The following is a 10,000-nucleotide window of genomic DNA, read 5'->3' on the forward strand; positions in this document are numbered from 1 at the left end:
TTATTTCAACTCACTTCTTGCTTACCCACAGGCTCTTTCGCTGAAATTATGTAACCGCAATACATAAAATGGCTAAGTCATCACAATTCTCTGTAATTTAGTCTTCGTTATATATATATATATATATATATATATATATATACATATACGTATATGTGTATATATTTTTTTCTTCTCCTTCTTCTTTTTCTCTTTCTTCTTCTTCTTCTTCTTCATCTTCTTTCTTCTTTCTTCTTCTTTTCTTCTTCTTCTTGTTTTTCTTTTTTCTTGTTTCCTCTTTTTTTTCTCTTTTCTTTCTTTCTTTCTTTCGTTTATGTTTCGAAGATGAAGATGAAAGGAAAAAGAAGAAGACAATAGTTGAATTTAACATTAAAAAAAATAAAAAGTAAATATATAAATAAAAAATGGACCTTGGCTGTATACGCCGCAAGATGTCTCGTTCTTTGGCAATTATTATCATTATTATTTTACGTAAATTAATGTTCACTAAACACGAAAGGAGACTGAGAAGATGTGCTGAGTCATTATTTCAGGTCAGTTTATCGATGATTGATATATCTCATGTCTTTGTTTTTATTTTATTTTTTATTTATTTACTTATTTATTTATTTATTCATTTTTGAGAGAGAGGGGGAGGGAGAGGGGGAGAGAGAGAGAGAGAGGGAGAGAGGGAGAGGGAGGGAGAGCCTCCTTCATCCTTCTCTCTCCTCTCTCTCTCTTTCCCTCCTATCCTTATTCTCTGTCTCCCTCATCCTTCCCTCTCCCCTCTTCCTTCCCTCTCACGGAATCTTTAACAGAGAACTAGCCACTAGTTGCTATTAAGGCTAGTTACATCCTCAAATTGCTAGCTTCTTCTTTTTCCTCCTCCTCTTCCTCCTCTTCTTCTTCTTCTTCCTCTACTACTTCTTCTTCCTCCTCTTCTTCTTCTTCTTCCTCTTCTTCTTCTTCTTCTTTTTCTTCTTTTTCCTCTTCTTCTTCCTGGGAGAATGAGAATGGGGAAAAGAAAAGGGGAGAGAAGAGAGGGAGGCGATAAGGAGAGGGGACAGAAGAAGAGGAGAGGAAGAAAGATAAAAAGGAGACAAAGAACGAGGGAAAGGGGATAGCAGAAGAAAGGGGGAAGAAGATATGACAATATTAGCAAATGTGATGTAGATGTAAACATATGGAGACGATTTTTTTTCTTTCTATTTCTTTTTCTTCTCTTATTCTTGTTTTTGCAGTGGCATTACCATACACATACACAGATGCAATATTATATGAATAATATATATATAAATATATAATATATATATACATACTCATACATAATATATGTATAATGTATATATAAATACACCCCACACGCACACCACACACACATATATATAAAAATTATATACACTTTATATGTGTGAGTGTGTGTGTTTTTTTTTTGTGTGATGTGTGTGTGTGTGTGTGTATAAAACGTTTTATTAACAGATAAATTTTGTTTAACCATGTATACTTTCTTCTACATTTACATATTATATACACCACACCATAGGGTGTTTTGAGTGCGAGTGGTGTGTGTGTGTGGTGTGTGTGTTGTGTGTTGTGTGTGTGTGTGTGTGTGTCTATTATGTGTGTATGTGAATTTTCACATACATATCATCGATCACATACATACATACAAATATATTTTTATATATATAAATATATTATATATAATATATTTTGGCGTGTGTTGTGTACACATATGCATAAATATATTTTGAACTATCTTTATAAACCACACACCCACACACACACACACGCCCCGCACAAAAGCACGCACGCACGAAACGCACCCCACGCACGCACGCACACACACACACAACACAACACAACCACAACCCACCACCACAATGATATATACAATTATAAATTATGTATATATATTTATATTTATAATTCACAGACATAAAACACCAAATAAAAAATGTAAACCCCTTCCTTCTGCCCCATTCTATCACCACCTATTTTTTTGCCTTATTTTTCATTAGCCCTGATTTTGAGAAATTTTTTAAACCCTGTGTTACTGTCCCTTCAGAAAATTAGGGAAAATTTAAATTTCCAGAATATATATGAAGGTTTTTACCTTCGGAGGGGCAACGTGGGCTCCACCCCAGGACACGGAAAATGTCTTTGGTGCACCCCGGGCACCCCTCTTCCCCCCCCCTCCCCCCCTCCCCTCCCTCCCCCCCTTCCCCCCTCTCCCTCTCCCCCTCCTCCTCCCCCAACACTCCCCCCTCTCCTTCTCCCCCCCCCCCTCTCCCCCTCCCTCCCCCTCCTCCCCCAACACTCCCCCCCTCCCTCTCCCTTCTCCTCCCCCCCTCCCCCCCCCCTCTCCTCCCCTCCTCCCCGGCACCCTCCCCCCCTCCCCTCTCACTCCCCCTTCCCCCCCCCCACCCCCTCCCCCTCGCCTCTCCCCCCTCCCTCGTCCCCCTCTCCCCCCTCTCCCTCTCCCTTTCCCCCCCCTCCCGTAACACTCTCCCTCTCCTTCCCCTCCTCCCCCCAAAACTCCCCATCTCCCCCCCTGGTTTGTCTTCCTTTCCTCCCCCCCCTCCCCCCAAACCCTCTCCCCCCCCCCTCCTCCCCCAAACACTCCCCTCTCCCCCCCTTTGGGTTTTCTTCCTTCTTTTCCTCCCCCCCCATTACCTCCCCCTTCCCCCACCCCCCACTAATTCCCCCTCTTCCCATGTGTTTTCTTCTTCCTCCCCTCTTCCCCCTCCCCCTCCCCCCCTTCGCTTTTCTCCTGCTCCTTACGTCTCTCCTCCCCCTACCAACGCCACTTCCCCCTCCCCCTTTCCCCCCCCCCCACCACCACTTCCCCCCTTCCCCCTCCCCCTCCCTCCTAATTGACTATCCCTGTGACACTCATTTCCCCCCTCCCCCCCTCCCAAAAAAACTTTCCCCCCCCCTTCTCCCCCTCCTTTCTTCGCCCATTTGGGTTTCCCCGGCCTTGAATTTTTTGCACCTGTCGCCACCCCTTGTCTCGATGCAACAATTTTTCCCGTTATAATATATATTATATTATATACTATATATATTTATTTTTTTTTTTTTTAATTATTTTTCTTGCTTTTCGTGTGTTTTAGGTTTGTTTTGATTTTAGCAGTCTGTAAAAATCTAAAAAATTATTTCTTTTTCCTGCACAAACTGAATCTAAAAAAACGTTTTGGTTAATAAGGATTATTTATTCATGTATTGGGAAAAATTTTATATATATTTTATATATAAATATAATAAAATTTTTTTTTATATATGTATATCTTATATATAAATGTATGTATTTAAAATGTAATATATGTGGGTGTATATTTTATATATAATTATATATATATATAAATATATATATATATATTTATATATATTATATATTTGTTTATATATATATATTTATATATATATATGTTGTATATATGTATAAAAAAATTTAAATATGTTTTATTTATATATATTATATTAATATATATGTATATTTATATAAATTTTATATAATATATTATATATATATATGCCAATTCATATATATGAATTTGCATGTAAATAGACGACGAATTAATAAATAATGTGATAAATGAATAGGTTTAACAAGGGATAGACGCCCGTGAAAAAATTAGATAGTTCGAAAAGATAAAATAGACAAAACAGACAGACGGGACATGAACAGCATTCACTACTTATCTTGTTTTTATTATTATTTTTTACTATTATTTTATGATTTTTTTTATGATTAGCTTTTATAAAAAAAAATAATTGTTTTAAACGAATTTTCTTTATAAAAAATATAATTTTTTTTTGCATGAAAATTTATTTTAATAATTTTATTTCTTAATTAAATATATTTTTTTTCAATTTTCAATTTTTTCTATTTTATTTCAACTCACTTCTTCCCTTAAACCCACGGGCTCTTTCGCTGAAATTATGCCCCCCGAATACAAAAAAGGCTAAGTATCACAATTCTCTGTAATTTAGTCTTCGTTATATTATAAATATATATTATATATAAAAATAAAACCATATAGTTTATGTTTTATATTTTTTTCTTTCCCCTTCTTCTTTTTCTCTTTTTTCTTCTTTCTTTTTTCTTCATTTTCCCTTTCTTCTTTTTTTCTTCTTTTCTTCTTCTTCTTGTTTTTCTTTTTTCTTGTTTCCCTCTTTTTTTTTCCTTTCTTTCTTTCTTTTTTCTTTTGTTTTCGAAGTGAAAGGGAAAGGGAAAAAGGGAAAAGACAATAGTTGAATTTAACATTAAAAAAAAATCAAAAGTAATATTATAAATAAAAATGGCCCTTTGGGCCCTGTATACGCCGCAAGATGTCTTTTTCTTTGGCAATTTTTAAATCTTTTATTTTACGTAAAATTAAGGGTTCCCACAAAAAACACAAAAGAGAGAAAAAAGGGGATGTGCTGATTTCATTATTTCAGGTCAGTTTATCGATGATTGATAAAATCTCATGTCTTTGTTTTTTATTTTATTTTTTATTTATTTACTTATTTATTTATTTATTCTTTTTTGAGAGAGAGGGGGAGGGGAGGGGGAGAGGGGAGGAGAGGGGGAGGGGGGGAGAGGGGGGGAGAGCCCCCCTTCATCCTTCTTTTTCTCCTCTCTCTCTTTTTCCCCTTTCCTTTTCCTTTATTCTCTGTCCCCCATCCCCCCTCTCCCCTTTTCCCTTTTCCCTCTCCCCCGGAATCTTTAACAGAGAACTGGGCCACTATTTTGTATTAGGCTGGGTTTCATCCTCAAATTGCTAGCTTCTTCTTTTTTCCTTTCCCCCTCTTTCCCCTTTTTCTTTTCTTTCCCCCTATACTTCTTCTCTCCTCCTCATCTTCTTCTCTTCCTCTTCTTCTTCTTCTTTTTTTCTTTCTTTTTCCTCTTCTTCTTCCTGGGGGGAAATTTAGAAGGGCAAAAAAAGGGGAGAGGGGGAGGCAGCGATAAGGGGAGGGACAGAAGAAGGGAGAGGGGGAAAAAAGATAAAAAAAAAGGACAAAGAACGAGGAAAAAGGGGGTACAGAAGAAAGGGGAAGGGAAAATATGAAAAATTTTTAAGCAAATGTGATGTGATGTAAAATAGGGAAGGACCGATTTTTTTTTTTTTTTTTTTTCTTCTTTATCCCCTCTTATTTGTTTCAGTGCCCTTACCATTTCCATTCCCAAAGCAATATTTATGGATATATATATATAAAAAAAACAAAAAACATATATAATATATATTATAAAATTTTATATAAATTATATTTTATATATATATATAAATATTATATATTAAAATATATATATTTAAAAATATTGTGGTGTTGTTTGTGTGTGTACTTATAAAAAAACACACACACACAAAACCCCACCCCATCACACACACACACACACACACACACAAAACACACACCAAAACCAAACACAACACCACAACAGAAAAAAACAAAACACACACAAGGCCACTAAAAAAAAAAATTTTTAATAAAACACACACACACTAAAACCACAGCGCCCCCCCCCTCCCCCCTTTCGTGTGTTTTTTATATTTCATAAATTTGTATTGTGTAAGAATTATGTAAGTATGTAAGCACACACACACACACACATTATCCCCGTCCCCCTGCCCTTGCCTTTCTTGCTTTAATTTACCTTACCTTACCCTTTAACTTACTCACCTTACCTTAATCTTACCTTAATCTACCCTACCTTACCTTAAACTTACCTCACCTTACCCTTTAAAAATTACCTTAACTTACCTTAAATTTTTACCCAATCTTACCTTATCCTTACCTTAATCTTACATTATTCCCTTTCCTTTAAACTTAAACCCTTTAACTACCTTAGTTTTTACCCTTTAAACTACCTCAGCCTTACCTTAATCTTACCTCACCTAAACCTTAATCTTACCTTTGTCTTTTCCTTAATCTTACTCACCCTTTCCCTAATCTAACCTCAGCCTTACCTTATCTTACCTTATCTTTCCTTAATCTTACTCAGCCTTACCTTAATCTTACCTCAGCCTTACCTTAATCTTACCTCAGCCTTACCTTAATCTTACCTCAGCCTTACCTTAATCTTACCTTAGTCTTACCTTAATCTTACCTCAGCCTTACCTTAATCTTACCTCAGCCTTACCTTAATCTTACCTCAGCCTTACCTTAATCTTACCTTACCTTGCTTTAATCTTACCTTAGCCTTACCTTAATCTTACCTTAGTCTTACCTTAATCTTACCTCAGCCTTACCTTAATCTTACCTCAGCCTTACCTTAATCTTACTTTAGTCTTACCTTAATCTTACCTTGGTCTTACCTTAATCTTACCTTAGTCTTACCTTAATCTTACCTCAGCCTTACCTTAATCTTACTTTAGTCTTACCTTAATCTTACCTTGGTCTTACCTTAATCTTACCTTAGTCTTACCTTAATCTTACCTCAGCCTTACCTTAATCTTACCTCAGCCTTACCTTAATCTTACCTTAGTCTTACCTTAATCTTACCTCAGCCTTACCTTAATCTTACCTCAGCCTTACCTTAATCTTACCTCAGCCTTACCTTAATCTTACCTTAGCCTTACCTTAGTCTTACCTTAATCTTACCTTAATCTTACCTCAGCCTTACCTTAATCTTACCTCAGCCTTACCTTAATCTTACCTTATTCTTACCTTAATCTTACCTCAGCCTTACCTTAGTCTTACCTTAATCTTACTTTAGTCTTACCTTAATCTTACCTTAGTATTACCTTAATCTTAACTTGGTCTTACCTTAATCTTACCTCAGCCTTACCTTAATCTTACCTCAGCCTTACCTTAATCTTACCTCAGCCTTACCTTAATCTTACCTTAGCCTTACCCTAATCTATCCTTAGCCTTACCTTAATCTTACCTTATCTTAATCTTACCTCAGCCTTACCTTAATCTTACCTTAGCCTTACCCTAATCTATCCTTAGCCTTACCTTAATCTTACCTTATCTTAATCTTACCTCAGCCTTACCTTAATCTTACCTCAGCCTTACCTTAATCTTACCTTAGCCTTACCTTAATCTATCCTTAGCCTTACCTTAATCTTACCTTACCTTAATCTTACCTCAGCCTTACCTCAGGGTCGAGAAGGTTGTTCCAGTCTAGAGCTAAGGATGCTGTCATCTTGAAGACATTTTCTTTCGGTTGTACTAGGTAGGATGGTGGAGGAAGAGGAGGAGGAGGAGGAGGAGGAGGAAGAGGAGGAGGAGGAGGAGGAGGAGGAAGAGGAGAAGGAGGAGGAGGAGGAGGAAGAGGAGGAGGGGGAGGAAGAGGAGGAAGAGGAGGAGGAGGAGGAGGAGGAGAAGGAGGAGGAGGAGAAGGAAGAGGAGGAGGAGGGGGAAGTGGAGGAGGAGGAGAAGGAGGAGGAGGAGGAAGCGGAGGACGAGAAGTTGAAGGAGGTGGAAGTGGAGATAGAAGAAAGAGAAGAAGAATTAGAAGAAGAAGAGGAGGAGGAGGAAAAGTTTGAGGAGGAAGAGAAGAGGAGGAGGAGGAAAAGTTTGAGGAGAAAGGAAGAGAAGAGGAGGAGTAGGAAAAGGAAAAAGTGGAGAAGAAGAAAGAGGAAGATGAGGAAAAGGAAGAGAAGGAGGAAGAAGAGGAGAGAAAAGAGGAGGAAGAGAAGAAAAGGAGGAGAATAAGGAGGAAGAGAAAGACAAGGAAAATGAAGAAGAAGAAGAAGAAAAACGAAAAGGAAAATTAAGAAATCGGAGAAGATAGAAATAAGTAAAAGACGAAGAAGAGGAAAAAGAAGAGGAAGAGGATTAGAAAGAGAAGGAATAGGGAAGAGAAAGGAAAAGAAAAACAGTGACAAGAACACAGTAAAGAAATACGAAAACATTTTTTATTTATTTATTTATACATATATATATTGTTTTGTTTTTTTCTCTCTCTCTTTTTACTTTTTCTCTTTTTTAACAAAAAATAACTGTTTGCTCCATGTATTATTATTAAAAACACTTTTAAAATTACCTAATTATTATTCCCTGTATCTTGTCTTGTATCGATATCTGTCTATCTGTCTATCTGTCTGTGTTGACTGATCTGTCTGTATTCATAATCTAGAATCAAATAAATGAATAAATAAATACACAAATAATTTGATCTGGAAATAAAGTCATTGAGTAAAAAAGATTCAAAACGCTAAAAGGTTCGACATACCTCAATTAATGATATCGAAATTATATCTACAATAGACGAAAATTGACAAGCGACTCTTGCTGAAAGATCGGCGAAGAAGAAGAAGAAGAAGAAGAAGAAGAAGAAGAAGAGAGAGAGAGAGAGAGAGAGAGAGAGAGAGAGAGAGAGAGAGAGAGAGAGAGAGAGAGAGAGAAAGGGAGAGAGACTGAGAATGAGAGTTAAGACGAAAGAGACAAATAAGTATAAATAGATAGACAGATGGATGGATTGACAAATACACAGGAGTAAGAAAAAAAGGGAAAAAGAAGGAAAAAGAAAAGAAAGAACGAAGAAATAAAATGCAAAAAAAGCAAAGCAAAGAAAAACAAATGTTTATATATATATATCTATATCTATATCTATATATACATATTTATACACAAATATATTGATCATCGTAACCTGAATCGTAGACCTAAAAAAAAACGCATTGATGATTAATATTAGAACAAGGAACTTGCATTAGGAGACGAATAAATTGTCTATCTTTATTTGCAGAGCCAAAGGAACCCGTTTGCCCGTGTCAGACTGCCAGTAGTGCTTAGAGTGGGTACCGATCCATTATTTGGGGGATTTGGAGAGGCTAGACCGACCTTCGAGAGGAAAATTAATTCAAGGTTTACTGTGTCTATGCGCGTCCTTGTTGTCTCCGTGTAGTTCGAGAAATAAAAAGATATAGATTAAGGAGATACTAAATCTGCAACGAGAGGGAAGGGTATTTATGGAATGAAGAAATAAAGAATTCGAGAGTTGAGATTCGTTTGGAGAAATCAGGAAGAAATAATTAAGAGGGAAGAAAGAAAGGAATTAGGAAAATGACGGGCGAAGAGAAGCGATTTTCAAAAATTGAAATTTGGCGGAGAACAACAATCAAACCTGTCCCTGAACTGGTTCCAATAGACATGAGATACTTTCCTCAGCATTTTGTGGAAGATAATGCATTTTGCTTAGCAGTCTGTACCTCTGAATATGATCACTGGGTTAACCGCTAGATTGAATACCAAAGTCTTCGTGAATAATTTGGACCGAACACGAAGCTAGTCTTTAAAAAAAATGACATATAAATGTAAAAAAAAATATATCCCAGCATGACAAATGTACTTAGCAAATACAAAGAAACTACTAGAATGTCAAACAAGCCCGGGAAACCCAAACGCTCGTTCACTCAAACAAAAAGAAGTATTTACAAGAGCGAAATCGTTTTGAGCCCGTGGTCTCTGAGCCTCGGCCATCTTGCTTTGGTGACGTCACTGGTTAACTTGCGGACCAGTTCCATTCGGGGAGTAATGATCGCCTTGTAGATCCCGAGGTTTAGTGGATTTATTGTCTTTGACGGCGAGAACAAGGACAGTGATTTAGACAAGGAGAGAAATCTTGAATGTTCAATTTACTGACATTGATGATTTTTTTTTCTTGTTTTTTTTTTATCCCGTCAGGTCTCTTGGGGGTTTTCGGAAATTGATTTTTTTTTTTTTTTTGTTAAAACTGTCAATTCAGATTTCGTGTGTTTGCAAAACCCAGGAATTAGAGCGAGCAATCCGAATTTTGATCTGTTTGTGACATTTGTAAATGCACTTAAACCTGCAAGAAGATTCAGTTGATAACTTCTCGTCACTAGCGACCCGCGAAGGCGAAGGGAATTTTTAAACAACGAATATAAATCAATATTTTATTTTCTCCCTTACAAAAGGAGAGAGAAATATGAGAAATTCTACCCTCATCCTCCAAAGAAATGCGCCTTGATATGATATAAGTCATAAAAAGAACAATCTTTCAACGCTTATCTTCCGACATAAACGAATTAAAAGAAAGAAATATATATAAACCAAACAA

At 36.6% G+C, this 10,000-nt stretch overlaps 1 long non-coding RNA gene across 1 annotated transcript in view; it reads left to right on the top strand.

Moving 5' to 3' along the window:
- Nucleotides 1-10,000, top strand: part of LOC125039099 — a 67,418-nt gene that overhangs the window by 57,127 nt on the left and 291 nt on the right. The gene's annotated exons all lie outside the window — the stretch shown is intronic.

The sequence above is a fragment of the Penaeus chinensis genome, chromosome 26 (genome assembly GCF_019202785.1).
Source record: "Penaeus chinensis breed Huanghai No. 1 chromosome 26, ASM1920278v2, whole genome shotgun sequence".
NCBI lineage: Eukaryota > Metazoa > Arthropoda > Malacostraca > Decapoda > Penaeidae > Penaeus > Penaeus chinensis.